Genomic DNA, 15,549 nt, shown 5'->3' with positions numbered 1-15,549 from the left:
GCACTTTAAACACATGCAGATTACTCTATTTTGATTCCACCTCAGTAGAGCTGTTTTTAAGGGACATGAATAGTATGATAATTACAAAAATATAAAATTAGTTGTTAGATTGAGTGATTTTTTTTTTCATTTCAAACATTTAAGTCATTATTATATTACAAATAAGCAAATGAAAATGCTTTTAGAAGTAGCTCATTACTTAAGTCTTCAGGAAAACCTAGTTTGGGGAGCTGGAGAGTGAAGAGAAGGTGATACTGCTCTTGTTAGAGGCAAGAAAGCCCTCGGTGTGTTTTAAGGCGCAACACAAGAGGCCAGCAAGAAGAAAAGGGAAAGTTCTGTAAGTCCTGGAGGAGACCAGGAGGAAGGAAATCCAAGCAGATGGGTTATTTTTCCTGAGAAGAGGGTGGCCTATTCCCATGAGATTTAAGCAAAGAAAAACAAAGAAAAAGGCGGAAGTGCAGAGCAGTGTTGAGGAAACAGGGAGGGGTGCAGACAGAGAATTTAGCTGAGTGAGGAGGGCCTTGCAGGTGCCTTCATTTAAAATATTGCTCTCAGTTACCTGGACATGTCCTAGGTTGGGCGGATTCCCATTCCCTTATATTGCTCTTTCAGAGTCCCTACCCCAGAGCCTGCCCTGTCCTGCTGCAGCCCAGCCCCAGGCTGAAACATGAGCTTCTGCCTACACCTCAGAAGGAGAGCTGTCCACCGTAGTCCCATGCCGACCTCAGCCCTTCCCATCTCAGGTAGATTACACCAGAATGAGGGGCCCACTGGAATCCTGTATGGGGTCCTAAGGATCCTGGTATCTGCAGCCTTGTCTGCCACATCCTCATTAGGGCAATGGGATCCATATAACTCACTTCCTTGTCCTTTGCCAAGCACTCCAATATCACCAAACTCCTACCATGCCCCCAAATCCTAGGTCATGGGGCTGTGATCAAAAACTCCAGTCAGGCATGGTGGTGCATGCCTGTAATCCCAGCAGTTCAGGAGACTAAGGCAGAAGGATTGTGAGTTCAAAACCAGCTTCAGCAACTTAGTGAGGCACTAAGCAACTTAGTGAGATCCTGTCTCTAAATAAAATATAAAAAAGTGGCTCAAGATGTAGCTCAGTGGTTAAGTGGTCTTGGGTTCAATCCCCAGTACAAAAAAAAAAAAAAAAAAAAAAAAAAAACCTTTAGGTAACTCTTATCTTCCAGCAGGCTGCACCCTCCTCGATCCTGGTATTTTCTACCTGACCTCCAAAACACCGATCATTGCCCTGCTGGCCAATGATGTACCTTCAGATGGCAACACCTGCTGGGGTCCAGCTCAACTGGACAGCTCCCCTAAGACGTAGAGTCTTGCAACCCAGGTGCCTCCCATGCAGCACCACAAGCTGGGTCAGCTTCCTCTGCTCCACTCCCTAGACTCCCCTGCGCCAAGGGACCACATAACAAAGATCTCAGCAGAGGGTGCGCGTGCTCACCCCAATTCTCAAATGAAACAAGCAAGTGCTGTTTAAGGAAGTCAAAACATAAGGGAATGGCCATTTGATCCATTTCTTGTAACATCCAAACATTTCCAACTAATTCCTTAATACAGCTACATGCTCACATTTATTCCCTCATGGCTTTTGAAATTTGACACCAATTAATATTCAAATTCTGTCACCTACACTCAACTGCATTCCTCAGTTGTATTTTCTACCTTTAACCACAGGGAAAGGTTTTTCTCTATCTGGATCATGGCAACAATTTTGCTCTTTTTCCTTATAAAACTTATATAGCAAATATTACTTCATTTCCTACCTTAGATTCATAATCAACATGAATCTGGTTCATGCATCAAATTACTAAACTACAGGCTACTTGCTTTTTCTCCAATCGTCAAAGATTTGTTTGCTTTCTAGTTGTTGTTGCTTTCTATTATGTCTCTTTGTGCATGGAGCATTCATCTGCTTTCAGATTATTTTTCTAACGAAAACATTTCCAAAATGGGTTTCCAAGAATAAAGCTAAAAATATCTTAAAGCTAACTAAAATATTGCCCTGGTGGAGGACCAAATCCATCAATAGCGTCAATTCTATTGTGTGAGGCACCTTTCCTTAAAATTCATCAGCTTCCCCTGGATGTGGGCTTATTCCTCAGTATGTAACTGACCACACAGAGATTTTCTTCTTTTGTATGAGTAATTTCTGGGCAAGTGTGTGTGTGTGCATGTGTGTGTGTGTCTGTCTGTCTGTCTGCCTACTGGAGATTTGATGACAATTTTAGAAATTTTGTAAGTTCTTTGCATATTTTATATATTAAACCTCATCTGCTATATTAAATTTGAAAATATCAGAAACTCAAATACTTAATAATATTGTCCATCTGATGCTTGAACCTCTTGCAATAACTCAAAATATTTTGTTTATATTTTATTTAAAATAACTCAAAATATTTTATTCTTATTTTATTATAATTTTACAGATATTTGAATTTTCTTTAGACACTTTTGCCTATCTTTTCTTCACAACTTCTCTTCTTCTCTTTTCCTATTTGGTTAAATAATCAAACTCTCTTTGAATGAGTTAATTTTTTTATTATAATTATTTGAGGTAAAAGTTTTTACCTTATTGAAATAAAGTTACTCCCAGCAGAATGTACAGAAAATTATGTTCTTTATAACTTCATTACTTTCATTTGCAACATATTGTATTTCCATATGCATTTAAAATTATTAATGCATGCTCTGTATTATTTAAAGGTCAGTATTTCTCCTTCTAATGGAGTGTTACACTGGATAAGCTGTTGTTTTTTAAAATAGTCTATTTTGTGAGCTAATTATTATTCTTTCATTGGTCCTCTAGCATTCTTGTCTATCTTACCATGCATACTGTAGAATCAATTATTTTGAATTCTAGAAATGCCAATGACATTGTTGAAATTCAGCTGAAGTTATATTAAAACCACAGATTAAACCATCAAAAGTTTCCTCTTCCATATGATCTTCCAACCCAAGAATAGGACATATTTCTCTATTTTTTTCATCATTAAACTTTTGTAGAATTTTCCAGATACCTACCCTCACATGAGCTTAATTAACACATTATTCAATTTTGAGGCTATCATTAATTGGAAGTCTTTCACTATTATATTTTTAGCTGCCTAGTAAAGGTATTTGAGTATCAGACTGATTTGCGTTGTTGTGTCCTTTGTCCTTCACTGTTCTATTATCTCTAATAGCTTTGGGGTTGATTACTTTTCCTCTTCAGGGTGTATAATTATACAGTCTTCTAAAAGAGATCCTTTTAAATCTTAGTTCTTTTGACTCTTTATTACACAGACAAGATAATAGAAATCTCTGGAAGTCCTGCATAGTCCCTGTTGCCCATGCCAAAAACAAATTCATATCCTACATTTGATCTGGCACCAAAACCTGCTGGCTCTCCCTTCTCACTGTCTCCCCTGAACCAATTCTCACATGGACCACCGAAATGAGCTCCTAATTATAATCCTAAAGAAGAGCCAGGACAATCTTTGAGAACTAGGTTCAGATGTCACACTTTTGCTGGAAACCCTCCTCAGCCCTGATAGTCCTAATACATGGTCTGCCTCCTCCACCTGTCTAACTTCATCTCTTACTACTCTATCCCCTTCATACCTCTTCAGTCAAAGGAGACCCCTCACTATTCCCTAAACCCCAGATATGCTCCTCCTGCCTCAGGGCCTTTGCACTTCCTGCTTTCTTTGCTAGGAAAGTCTTTTCCCATGTATTTGTGTGGCTCACCTCCTCTTCTCCTCCAGGTATTGCTCAACTGTCAGATTCTCAACAAGGCCTTCCCTGACTACCCTATTTAGATTTGCAACTTTCTCATTTATGTTCCTTAAGTCCTTCCTGTCCTATTTTTCTGTTTTATACTTTATATTTCATAAAAATAAAATATATACATTTTATAAATGTATTCATTTCTCCTCTATCTTCTTTACACACACACACACACACACACACACACACTCCACCAACCTGAAACATAAGCTTCAGAGAGCAAAGATTCCTGTCTGCTTTTCTCATAATTATATCCTCAGCATTGAAAAATAGATGCTTAAAAAAAAGCTGTGTTGAATGAAAGTGCATCTATTTTTGCATCAGATTAAAGATAAGTAATTTTGAAATAACTAAAAAGTATAATTTTTATCTATAATATTAAGTGTCCTTTGTTGTTCTATTGAGGGAGAATACTTTTACTAATTTTCAGATTCTGTTATGTGTCAAATTTCATTAAACACTTCATCAGATAGATGTAATTTTCTGTGCTATGTCATCCTACAGAGGGTTAATAGATTTCTCTAAAAAGAATTTCCCCCTTGAATGATTAAATAAGGTCAATCTCCAGGGATATCCCTAAAAATACTGTATCTATTGCTCAACTGGACTTTCTGCTTTCTCAAGGGTAAAAAACAATGGCTGATATATTAGAAAGCAAAGAAGAGGGAATGGAATTCGAATGAGTTAGCATGAAAAACAAGACAGATGAGGAGAAAATGCTTTGCTGACATGTTTCAAATCAACCCTGCGGACGTGTCCTATTTATTTGTGTATATACCACTGATTAACGATCGTGTCTGGATCCGTTGATGGCAGTTCTAGTTATCAACAACTAATTTTATGTAAATGATTTATCATCATCATGTTATACAGTTTATGAATTATCATTTACTTTAACTTTCTTGATTATCTGGTTTTACCAACATTTGAAAGTTTCCCTATTTCCTATTATTTCCTACAAATAATAGGCATAAGGGTCATGGGTTAAGAAGAAATAAAGGGCACACTTGTTCACTTAGGTTTTAAATCCAACACATGTATGTGTGATTCTAGCAAGGTAAGGGGTTCAAATATTTTAATGAATACATTACACTAGCCCTTGTGTTGCAGTGGTAAAAATCTGATGGATTTTTGGAGTATAAGGTTCTTAATACTTAAAAGAAATTTTCAGGGGCTGGGACTGTGGCTCAGTGGTAGCATTCACCTAGCACATGGGTTCGAGCCTCAGCACCACATAAAAATAAATTAATTAATTATAGGTAGTGCGTTCATCTATGACTAAAAATTTTTTTAAAAAAGAAATTTTCAGGTTGATTTTATGCTTTCAATAATAAAACACAAAGTGAAATTTTAACTTGGTCAGAAAATCGAATATGTTATCAATTTTAGCTATTTTTAGGTGAATCCATCTCAATGCAATCTCTTCTTACTCAAAATTAACATTATGATCATAATTTGTTTCAAATAAAGGTTGTACCTTACAGGAGGCACATGAATCAATTTTTTACCATATTTTAAATACGCAGTGGAAATTCGTCATTAAAAAAAATTGCTAAGCCTGACACACACTCCCTTGGCCAGATGATCAAGGTCAATACCAATAATTTGCATTTTAATAAGTACCATTGCTATGTCATGGTGAAACTGGCACTTTGTTTCTGGGTCTTCCTCTCCTAACCACGATCCCTGTCTAAGTATGAGAAAAGCATTGAGCAAATCTCCATCAGGGGATATTCTACAAAATATCTGAGCAGCTCTCCTCAAAACTGTCAAGGTCATTAAACACAAAGTAAGTCTGAGAAACTGTCATGGCCAAGAGGATCCTAAGGACACATGACAACTAAATGCAATGTGGTATCTAGACAGGACCCGGGAGCAGAAAAAGGACATCTGGGAAAAACTACGGGGCTCTGAATACAGTATACACTTTGGGAAATAATTATGCCTTAGCATTGGTGCATTAATATTGATTCATTAATTGTGACAATTGTCCCATAAGATGTAAAATGTTAACAATAGGGGAGTTGATGTGCAGAATATACAGGGGCTCTCTATATGATATTTGCAATTTTTCTCCAAATCTAAAACTTCTAAAATTAAGTTTATTAAAAATAAAATTGTTAGCTTGGCTGAAACTTAATCAAAAATATTAAATTAGGGTTGAGGTTGTAGCTCACTAGTAGAGTATTTGCCTGGTACCTGTGAGGCACTGGGTTTGATCCTCAGCACCACATAAAAATAAATAGAATAAAATAAATGTTAAATTATTAGGATTTGTTTACATAATTGATGGAAAGAGTTCTAAATCCCTTTGTGAATATTTGAATAAAGTATTTTACAGACAAGTGATAATACAAATTCAGGGTAAGCTTTTCCTTCAATTTTGTGAAATTTCCAAAGTACAGGTTAGCTTGAATTATCTTGGTGGTTGTCTTAATAGTCTGTGTCACTTATATTTGTGAAAATAACCTATCTTTTAAAAAAATCCAGACAAACAAGATGGTCAATCCTACTAGGAGAGTAACATTGCTTTTAGTTGATAAGCAGAACAGTAAATAAAAAGGCAGATATAGATCCTATTCTAAAATCCAAGAAGGTCATGATAAAGATTTTTGAAAATTGATGATCTCTTTGCAAAGTATATGACTGTTGGATTTCTCTCAGTGAATCTTGATTTTTTTTTTTTTTTTTTTTTTTTTGGCGGGGTGTGTGTGCACTGTGCTTACTTAAGGCAGGATTCCTACAAACAGAAAACTCTACAGTATCCATTAGCGTTACCCTAGAGAACAAGTGTTAGCCACCCAGGCAATCAGCGCAAACCAGAGAGCCCACTTGCACAATTGGAAATGGAGCGCCTGCCAGAGGGAAAATTTCCCGCATTTGTAACTGACGATAATGCTATCAGCATTTGCACCGGAGCTAACAGAGTGGGGCCCTCTCAGAGCAAAAGACTGAACATATATGAAATTAGCATTTTTCTCATCACCCTGAGCTAGCATCAAGAAGGAAAAGCCAAGTCAAGAGTTGTGAACAAAGAAAATTTTAGGGTTAGAGTTTAGCATTGCTATGAAGTTGGGAAGAAAAATCCCTCACTGTGACTTGGGAAGAAAAATCCCTGTGACTTGGGAAGAGAAATCCCTCACTGTGACTCTCCAGGTCTGTATCTCTCGGGCTGTACCTCCAGCCTTTCCCTCATAGGAGCATCAAGACCAAGCATCTCCTAGTGGTATGTTTTAATATAAAAAAGACCCAGCAGAGTCGGGAATGAATCCCAGGAATTTAGCTTCTATGACTATGAGTAAATTCATCAATCACTTGCCATATGATGGAATGTTCTGGGACTCTGGAGAGTGTAGTTCAGTGGAGAGTATGTGCTTAGTAGGTGTGAGACCTTGGGTTCAATCTCTATCATATGTTGGGGTCTTTAGCCCCCTTGCTCTTCTCGACCAGTGACAAGGGAAGGGAGCACTCCCCAACAAGGCCAGACGGGGAAAGGTAGGGCTGGCTGACCACCTGCACCCAGCCCTCCAGGCGGAGAACAACAATCAGACTCCTCTAGGAGACCAGTCACAGCAGGAACTCGTTTATTGAGGAAGTCACACAGCTTTTATGTAGGGCAGAGGCTAGGAGGGAACCAATCAGCTTAAAGGTCAGCAAGGCATGGGGTTCACGCAGGCAAGAGTCCCGCAGGACTATATGGCAAGCAGGAGCTGATCACGTTCAGGGAACTATTGTTAACCAATCCCTGACGGTGGTCTGATTTATCCTCCTTTGAGGACTTGATCTTGCTCACCCTCCAGGAAGTAAGGAGTCAGCCTGAGTTAGTTAACGTGTCAGTAGTCCCAACAATCATACACACACACAAATGTTTTTATACTTTAAATATTTAATATTCACTTATGTAAAAGTCAGTATTTAATAGGAATGTATAAATATGATGTTTCTATTAAATTTCTCAGGAAGAAGTTTAGTTATAAATTCTTCAAAAAAAATTAAAGGTGAGATTAGCTAATAAATTAAGCATATGTAATATAAGAAAATTTTCCATCCTAGGATGTTTTAAAAATGTTGGAGTCATGTAAGATAGAAACCAGGGCAGAAATTAACCTAAAATATAAATAATTCAAGAGAAAAAAAATTAATAATCTCTCCCATTCTCCCCCCTTAAATATCTTTGTATCATTCACAAAATAATGGCCTTATGTGCTTTATTTATGTTCCAGTCAGTTTTTTTGTTGCTGTGACAAAAATGCCTGACAAGAACAATTTAGAAGAGGAAAAGTTTATTTTGACTCATGGTATCAGAGGTTCAGTCCGTGGCTGGTTGACTCCACTGCTCTGGGTCAGAGCATCAAGGAAAAGGGTGTAGGGGAGGAAGCTGCACCCCTCAAGGCTGTAAGGAAGCAGAGAGGAGAGGTGCAGGGGAAGGGACCACAGGAAAGGTACACCCTTCCAGGGCATGCTCCCCATGACTCGCCTCCTCCAGCCATGCCCCACCCAGTCTACTCATTCAAACTAGGATGGACCGATTAGGTTACAACTCTTGCCGGCAAATCATTCTACCTTTGAACATTCTGAACATTCCACCACTAACAGGAGATTTTTGGAGACACCTCACATCCAAACCATAACAATTTCCTATTTGTAACTTGTTCTTTTAACTTTTAATTAGCTTAGAAAAATTCTCCCAGGGCTTCCTAAGGAAAGCCAAGTGCTGACATAAAATTCAAATACTGTGTTTCTACTTGAGAAATAGCCAAAGCCATTGCTAGCAGCCACCCGCTCCCCACTTTTCTTGGTCACTAACAAGAGGGATCTAGGAGACCTGACCCTGACCCTGTTTCAGGGCGAGAATAAATGTTAGTTGAGGAGTGAACAGGAAAAGGATAGAAATTTCTTCACTCTTTATTTTTGCTAGACTAAGAGCTAAAAAATTGTTAATTACAGGGTGTCCAGAGGTAAATTCCTCCCAAACCCCCATGATAGTTAATTTTAGGTGTCAACTTAGCTGGATTAAGGAATACCTAGAATGTCTGCAAAAGCATTATTTTGGGTATGTCCATGCGGGTGTTCCCAGAGGAGATCAGCCTAGGAGTCTGACTAGGGGAAGAGCATCCACCCACAGTGTGGGTGGGCACCATCCATTCAGCAGTGAGCTTGAAAAGAACAAATACAGGAGGCAAGATTGTCCCTGACTGACACTCCCAATGTCTGTCCTCAAGAGCTGGGACATGGATCAGGGTTCACAGCCTTCTTCCCCAAACTAAGCATTATGCCAGTGGCTTTCCAAGTTCTGAGATGGACTGAGCCATGCCATTGGCATCCTAGGGTCTCCAACCTGCTCGTGACCTGTTGTGGACTTCTCAGCCATCCTAATGATGTGAGCCGATTCCCTAATAAATTTGCTCTCACATGTCTACATCCACATCCCTTTACTTCTGTCTCCTGGAGAGCTCATGCTCATCAGATTTCCCAGTGGAAACCTACATGCAGCCTAATGAAATCCTGAAGAAAACTAATACAACATAAAATAATTAATTCCAAAATGTTCCAAAGGTCAGTAACTAGATGATAAATTTCAAACCAGTCATTTATTGCAAAACGGTCTTATTGCTGTCAGAGTAAATGCTAATGTTTCTATATATCATTTGTTTACATACAATGAGAAAAAATATACAAATGTTGTGATTCAACTTTAATTACTAGAGTTTTGTCCATTTAGTTTATAGTTGCTGATGAGGGTACATTTTGAGTCTGGATGGAATGTGATTAATAGAAAGACTAATTTAACATAGTATCTATCTACCCCTCTCACTTTTCTTCTGAAGTGACCAAACATTTCATTTGGTCCCAGTTGTCTGCTCATAGAAATCCTGTAAAGTCATTCCCAAGTTTTCACACTTTCTAAAGAGTTTTATATACAGGATTCGCTTTCCTTTGGGACTTACAAAGGGACAACATCAGTAAGCCTCAAAAGTCCATTCCAAGGGCTGCTCAGTGTTGGAGCAGTTGTCTAGCATACACAAAGCCCTGAGTTCAATCCCCGCATGGTAAGTAACTACAAAATTAAATACATGAATTAAAAAAAATCCATTCCAAGGACCTTATTTCCATACTGGGTCATGCACTTGCTTCTCCCCAGGGACACCATGGCCATTCTGTGTGGGGTAAAAACGGAAGAGCCCTGGGCAGGGGCATCTGTCCATCCCTGGGCTGCTGGCTCACTGCCCAGGATAAATCCCTCCTTACAGCCTTGAACTGGAGGCAGGAGTGAGTCCTGCCAGCAGGGGGTTGAGGCCACAGGATTTCCTGCATTTTAACCTTGAAGGAACAGAGGACTAATTGCATCTAAGAGGAGGGAAAGTACTGAGTCTTCATTTTGTGGAAATTCAGGCAGCACCCTTGTCACTGCTGCAGCAAGAGTGCTGAGCTACAGGCCTCCTCCTCTTCTCCGTCTCCAAATCCAACTCTTTAAGCCAAATAACGAAAGAAACACTGGTCCCAAAGGCCAAGAATTTAAAAACCATGGTTGTCCTGGTAGATGTTTGGCAGTAGGCTTACTAGAATTGCGATGTACTTGATTTTTTGATTTTGGTTCACTGCCCTCCCACCTTTTTGGCATGGATCCTTATAGTGATAGGAATTTTAAGGGCATACACAACAGACAGAGGTGAAATGAGTTATAACCAAGAACTGAAAGGAAAGCTGTCTCTGAGCTGTGCAACTCTCCCAGGTCAGCTGGTTGGTTCACTGGCATTTTAGAATAGCTGGGATAAGTCAACACAGCAGGAGCAGCAAACAGGTGCCTTCAAGGAGGACTCAGCAAGGAAGAAGAGCCCTTGGAATGACAGGCACTGGAGCAAACTGTCCATAAGTCAGGCTGCCTGTGAAGAGCACCACTTCTGGACTCTGAGGCTCAAAAGCACACAGAGGTAGTGCAAAACATTCACCTGAGAAAACCGTCTTTCAAATGCCTGGGCATATTTTCACCATGAGTTCATATTCATTTTGTGATTTTTGAAAACAAGAGCGATGGTTAATTTTATGTACCAATTTGACTGGTAAGGGATTACTAGGTAGCCAGCAAAACCTTGTTTGTGGGTGTGTCTGGGAGGGTATTTCCAGAAGAGACTAAGTGGAAAAGATCCCCTCGCCAATGTGGGTGGACATCATGCACTCAGTTGAGGACCAGAAGAGAAAGAATGGGTGGAGGAAAGATGAATTCCCCCTGTCCGCCTGACCTGGGACATCCATCTGCTCCTTCCCTTGGAAATCTGAGCTACTAGGTTTCAGGTCATAGGGCTTGGGCTGAATCATACCACTGGCTTTCTTGGTTTTGCAGCTGGCAGAAAACAGAGGTGTGACTTCTTTACCTCTGTAATCAAGTGAGCCAATTTCCATAATTCATCAATCACACACACACACACACACAAAGACAAGTGCACAGAGTCACACATTGCATAACAGTGTAACAATCAACAATAGACTATATGCACAATGGTAGCCCCATAAGATTATAGTGGAACTAAAAAATTTCTATCGCTCAGTGACCTCATAGCCATTGTAACATCACACTGCAACATATTCCTCATGATTGTGGTGATGCTGGTATAAATATACCTACTACACGGCCACTTATATAAATGTACTGCACCCAATTATGTGCAACACATAATAGTTGATAATAAATGTCTGTGTTACTGGTTTATGTATTTACATTTTATCCTTAGAGTGCTTTTCTACTTTAAAAAGTTTCCTATAAAACACTATGCCAGCAGCCTCATACATCTCATGTTTACCACGTCTCTTGATTGCATACTTTTCTTTTACATTTGATTTAATCTCAAGTTGTTTCGTTCATCATGGACCAGGAACAGTGGATGATACCATATCTATCTACCTACATCTACCATAGCTTAGGTGTGTAGTAGGTTACACCACCTAGGCTTGGGTAAGCATACTGTATTATGATCACACAATGATGAAATTGTCCAACAGGACATTTCTTAGAACATGTACCCGTCCTTCTTTTCTTTTCCTTTTTTTATTTGTGCTTTTTAGATATACATGACAGTAGAGTGTATTTTAACATCTTATACATACCTGGAGTATAACTTATTTTAATTAGGATCCCACTCTTGTGGTTGTACATGATGTGGAATTTCACTGTCAGTGTACATTTTATTCAAATGTAAATACAGGTAAGTTCATTCTATTGTCTTTCCTATTTCCATCCCCGCTCCATTCCCTTCATCCCCTGTTGTCTAATCCAATGAGCTACTATTCTCTGCTTTGCCCCCTTACTGTGTGTTAGCATCTACATATCAAAGAGAATATTTGGTCTTTGGTTTTTTCAAGGACTGGCTTATTTCATTTAGCATGATAGTCTCCAGTTGTATTCAAACTATGGCAAATGCCATAATTTCATCCTTCTTTATGACTGAGTCATATATATATCTCATATATATATGTGATATATATGATATCACATATATATGTGATATATATGATATATATATATCATATATATGTGATATATATGTGAGATATATGATATATATATGATATATCATATATATGTGACATATATCATATATATCATATATCTCACATATATATATAATTTCATCCTTCTTTATGACTGAGTCATATATATATCTCATATATATATATATATATATATATATCACATTTCTTCATCCATTCATCTGTTGAAGGGCACCTAGGTCGGTTCCACAGCTTAGCTATTGTGAATTGATGTGACTGTGTCACTGTAGAATGTTGTTTTAAGACATTTAAAAACCATCCTATTGGTATTTCAAACAGGATCCTGAGGTCACTGAATACACTGTCACCCTCTTCATTAACTTCTTAAGTGGTTATAGTCCCCATTGTGGGTGATAAATAACTCCCATTATACAACAGACAAATGATTTCTTAGTCCTCATTTTCCTTCATGAGGAAGTTCCTGTCCCACACAGGTGACAGCTAATGCCAAACCTGGTAAGACACAAGATGGCTCTCAAAAGCCAAAAAAGTAGTTGAAAGGATCAAGATGATCTGAGTGGAGAAGATGGCCACAAGGGACTGCTTGTCAGTCAGGCTCCCCTTTGTCCAGTTGAAACCAGTCCTTTTCTTTAAGCAACACATGACTATAAATTTATGAAAGTGATCCCTGAATCACATGGAGGCTAGGGCCTAGGGATACCAACCCTGTGTAGTCAAAAATCCATTTGTAACTTTTGAGTTAACTACTTATGGAAACTTAACTACTAATAGCCTGATATTGACAGGAAGCCTTGCCAATACCCTTAGTAGTCAACTAACACTCTATATAATACATCAGATGTATTACATGTAGTGCAAAATACATGAGAACAGAGAGCCACAGCTCTCACTTTTTACTACTAAAGTAATTTACTAGAGAGATGAACAGCTCACACAGAGGTGGTTAGTATCACTTGGTGTTCTAAGCAGATTCCTAACACTTGAGCAGCCCACAAAGAACAGAAGTAGGCTACAAATTATTGGAGTAGTGCATCATGAACTGCATTTACAATTTAATACTGTGTCTTCACATTGGTTTATCTTTCTTTTGACTGCAATTGGTGCCATGTAGGTTCTGTAAGTGTGTAAGGTTTAATAATTTTTTAAGAGACCTTTGCACTTTTTACAGTAGTAAATGATAGATTATTAACAACGTATTTTATGTAAACATAAAATGCTTTCCTGAATTTCTGCCATATTTCTATACTATAGTGTTTGTTCTGCAAGTTTTTTTCCAAATTGATTCAAATCTCAAAATAAGAATTCAAATATAAGTGAATCTGAACAGTTCAAACCTGTGTTGATCAAGGGTCAACTGGATATCCTATATTCATCTGTCTCTCCATTCATCCATCATTCATCCATCCTATTAGTCCTATTTCTCTGGAGAACTCTGACATGGAGCTACTCCTAACCAAAGTTATGCCAAAAACAAGGTGTGTCTAGTGTTCTAGTGACTCTCCTGCCCTTGGACTTCGATGTTATCTAGGTCCCTATACAGGTGGTCAGCATCAGGACCCTTGTAGGTGCTCTTTCAGGGGAAATGAATCACTCTTCCCCAAGCTCCCTCCTTCAGGCTGTGTGTACCTTTCCTTGGAACCCATACCCTATGTTGTATGCAGTTACTTATTAATAGGTCTATAACAACTCCTTCAGCAGTATACTCTTTGAAAGAATCAAGTCTTATGCATTTTTATAGTCTCCTACAGTGCCATGAAAATGTCAGTGCTTAGTAAGGGTTTGCTAAATTAATAAATGTAGAAAAAAAGTAACACATAACACTAAAGAATCATTTCTAATGGAGTTTTAGTGTCTAGGATACCTGAGTGCAGTAAAGAAGGACTTTTTGGCCAGGTGTGGTGGCACATGCCTGTAATCCCAGTGGCTGGGGTGGTATAATCCCAGTTAAATGAGAGGTAACTGAAGGCAGGTAGGGTATGGCTGGAGGAGGTGGGTTATGGGGGGGCATGCCCTTGGGGTATGCATTTGTGTCTGGTGAGTAGAGTCTCTCTTTGGCGTCTCTGTTTCCTGGTGCCATGCTCCCTGCTGCTTTCCTCCATGAAAGCATGGTTCACCATCTTCCACCATGTCCACACTCTTCCACCATGATGTTCAGCCTCACTCCAAACCCTGAGGAATGAGCTGACAGTCTGTGTACTAAGAAAGACCTCTGAAACTGTGGGTCCCCAAATAAACATTTCCTCCTCTATTTGTTCTTGTCAGATTTTTTTGGTCACAGCAACAAAAAGTTGACCAAAACAGGGACATAAACCATAAAGAAACTGAAATTAATCTGTTTCCTAGGACATAGTATGTAAACATAATAATTTCTCTCCTTTAATGTTGAAACTGACATTTCATAATTAACATCATAAACCACAATATAATATTCTTTGTTTTCTCATAACACTAATTTGAATTGTCAGAAATTTAAGAATATTCCAATATTCCGGCCTAACAGAATTATTGACTTCTTGTGACACTTAAGTTCTTCCTGGATCAACTTTACTTACTTTTAGCATTGTGTCCTTATGTGCCTTCATGATTCATGTGTCACTATAGAGTACTAATCTCTTACCATTATTTTATTTCAGATATTTTCCAGTCCTGTTTGCTCCAATTTTGTAAATGTAAAGTGGCATGTGAGGTGCAAAGAATTTTCCTCCCTTTGAGAAGGGGCTTCTACTCACATACACTTGGGTGTTTTTTCCTACTTAGGTTTCAGCACTTGAACACATTCTCTGCTTACATAAGAACAGAGAGGATGAATGGATGCTAGACAGATGATAGATACGGATGATAGGGAAACAAATACACACAAGTGGAGGAATGAATATATATTTGAATTTACAATTACAATATACTCATATTGTATAAGGGTAAAATTCTGATCAGTCTTGGAAATTATCTCACAAGTTAAGTTTTTAGACATAATTTTGACCTGAAAGAAATGGAAGGGCAAAAGACTGATCAGACAGGTAACCCAGCCAAAGAGAGAGGCTCACATGAAGGGTGGGGGAGGCAACAGTGAAGGACTCTGCAGACAGGGGAGTGAGCGATAACAGATGGCACACTGAGGGAAGTCAGAGCAAAATCAGGAGTTTTAGTCTTAATTATTTTGGCTCAATAATGTTAAGATTATTAAAGGTCAATGCCAATGAGTTAATAGGGATTTATTTGTTGTAGACATGATTTCATTCATTTTGCAAA

The sequence above is a fragment of the Sciurus carolinensis genome, chromosome 12, assembly GCF_902686445.1.
Source record: "Sciurus carolinensis chromosome 12, mSciCar1.2, whole genome shotgun sequence".
Classification (NCBI taxonomy): domain Eukaryota; kingdom Metazoa; phylum Chordata; class Mammalia; order Rodentia; family Sciuridae; genus Sciurus; species Sciurus carolinensis.
This window is presented reverse-complemented; position numbering follows the sequence as displayed.